Below are 2957 nucleotides of genomic sequence, written 5' to 3' on the forward strand. Positions count from 1 at the left end.
GTCCCGACGTTTAAGTTGGCCATTGTCTTAGGTGCCTGTTATTCCTTTGTTTCTGTCTGTTAATTCTTTAGTTTTCCTGGAACAGTACTTTCTTTGGGGTTTGTTGAAGTGCTGGTCTGGTGTTGGCAAATTCTTTCAGGTCTTGTTTGTCTGAGAAGATTTTAATCTTTTTTTCCCATATGAAGGATAATCTTGCAGGATATAATAATCTTGGTTGAAATTGTTTCCCTCTTAACACTTTCAATACATCTCCCCATTCTTTCCTTGCTTGCATTGTTTCCATTGAGAGGTCTGGTGTTAGCCTGATGGGATGACCTTTGTATGTCACTTCTCATTTCTCTCTTGCCAGTTTTAGTATCATGTCTTTATCTGTGTTCTCGGACAGTCTGACTAAGATGCACTTTCGTGAAGATCTTCTGGGGTTGATTCTATTTGGGGTCCTTTGTATTTCTTGGGTCTTGATGCTTGAGTGCCTCTCTAGACTCAGGAAATTTTCTTCCAGAATTTCATGGAATAGATTTTCTATATTGTTATTAGTTCCTTCACCTTCTGGGATGCCAATTATTCTGATGGTTGGGTGTCTTATGGAGTCTAGTATTTCTTGTATATTATCCTCATGTTTTTTGTTAGTTTCTCTATCCTTTTGGTGTTTTTTTCTAGGTCAGAAGTTTTATATTCTACATCAGAGATTCGATCTTCAGCATGGTCTAATAGACTTTTAATACTTGGGAGAGAGTTTTTGATTTCCTCTGTTCCAGACTTCATCTCTAATAGTTCCATCTGTTTTTTTCTCAGAGTGTCCATTTCTTCTTTCATATCTTGAAATCACTTCCTAATCTCCTGTAGTTCATTGTCTCTTTTCTGTTCCAACTCATAGAATTTGTTCCCCATGAATGTTTGAAATTCTTTCTCTGGCATTTTGGTAACATCCTCCATTTTCACGAAAGATGGAGAGGAGTTACTCTGGTTCTTTGATGGAGATATATTTCCTTGTTTATTCAGAACCGAGGCTCTTCTACTTCTAGCCATTGGAAGATGTGCACACTTTTAAATACCTCTTAGGAGAATGTGTCACTGACAGAGAGTGTGTTTCCCTTTTGCTGCGAATTGACATTTGCCGAAGTCTCTGTTCTGTTGTTTTTAGTAATGAGGTCTCACGAAAGATGCTCTTTTCAGGTGTCTGTAGAGCGGTATCTCTTTTTCCCAGCTGGTTCAGTAGAAGGGAAGATCCCAGAGAATCTTTTATTATTAGAAAATTTTAGATCTCTTATTGGAGATCTAGCTAGTCCCTCTGACAAGGTGGAAGAGGAGGAAGAAAAGATAATATAAGAGAAAAGAATATGGAGGGGAATAAAGAAAAAGTCTTGCACCGCACATTAGCGCAGTGCATGTTTTCGCCAGAAGCTTGCTGATGGACCTGGTGGCTGGCTGCTGCAGCAAAAGGGACAGTCTGTGGGAAAAGAAGAGGAGGAAATTAACAAAAGAATGGAGGAGAGCAAAGAAAAAGGAAAAAAAATAGAGTAACTGTCTACTTGCCTATAAGTCTGGGTGGGTCTTGGACTGGAAGGTTGGAAGCGATGCAGTGGGGGCAGTGTTGCCCCTGCCTCAGTGTCTGTTACTGCCCAGAGGCCTGCTGATGGACCTGGCGGCTAGCTGCTGCAGCAAAAGGGACAGTCTCTCCCATATACATTTTTTTTTAGAAAGTTTATTTATTTCCTTCATGAGTAAGAGACAAAGAGAGAAGGTGAGGCATTCTCAACAGGATCTTGATGTCACAATCTACTTGTATCTTTAGCTAGTCCTGTATCATGAGCATAACAGGAACATGCTTGATGTACTCAAGGAGGTCTCTGGACATAAACCATAACCTTCTCATGTGTGTTGGCCTCACAGAGTGTCACATATTACCTCTCAGCCACTGTCTCTTCCACCCCATATGCATCTTAACTTATCATAATTGGTTTCAAATTTACATTGGCATAATTTTAATGACATATATAAATGTTATTTCTAGATAGCTTTATTCTTTGCCCCTCTACTTTTTTGTTATACATATTACATCTACTAATGTTACAAACCCAGCAGTTACTTGTTATAGTTATCACTTTACCATCTACCATCAATTCCTTAGCCCATTATAGTTAATGCTCTCACCTACCTCCATTGTGATGTGATGTTTTTGGCAAGCATATCACATACATACTACATTCCTATATGTTACAGGCCCAACGATTAACAATATATTTTTTATTTTATACAGTTGCATTTTAATTCATTTAAAACAAATAAGAAATTATGCACTAATAGAGTCTATTATAATTACGTAAATATTTTTATGTTAATTTTTATAGGTATTTTTGGTTGCTCAAATTGCTACCTGTTCTCAGCCTGAGAACTTGTTTTAATATTCCTTTACAGCAAACCTACTAGCAATTAATTCTCTCCATTTTTGTTTATCTTAGAAAGTCTATTTCACTCTTATTTTAGATTGATTCCTTTGCTGAATATACAATAGAATTTTTTTTGTAAACAAGTTTATTTGTACATTTAGTCAACATACATAATTTACCTAAAATCTTCAATAGAAGGATAAATTTTAAAACCACTTGGAAGGCCATCTCTATAAAAAGTGATTTTCCCAGGATATTAACTAGACATAATCTAACCCAATACCATCTCAGTTGGCAGAGGTTCAATATGCTGGAGCTATACTCCTCTCCCACAGCAAGTTTATGCTAAGGGTTATTATAATACAAACTCCACAAGGAAAAGAACTTAGGTATTGTTTCCTCTTTTTTGTTTTTTAATGTATAATTTAAATTTATTTGTTTACGTTCATTCACTGTACATCATTACAGCATACAAAATGAGATTTTCCATCCAGAGTACACTGTATATTGTCTCAATCAAGCACATCAACATACATGTTATTGTCAACAAATAATTTTCCATTTCTT

This window comes from Tupaia chinensis, unplaced genomic scaffold (genome assembly GCF_000334495.1).
Source record: "Tupaia chinensis unplaced genomic scaffold, TupChi_1.0 Scaffold143978_1, whole genome shotgun sequence".
Lineage (NCBI taxonomy): Eukaryota > Metazoa > Chordata > Mammalia > Scandentia > Tupaiidae > Tupaia > Tupaia belangeri.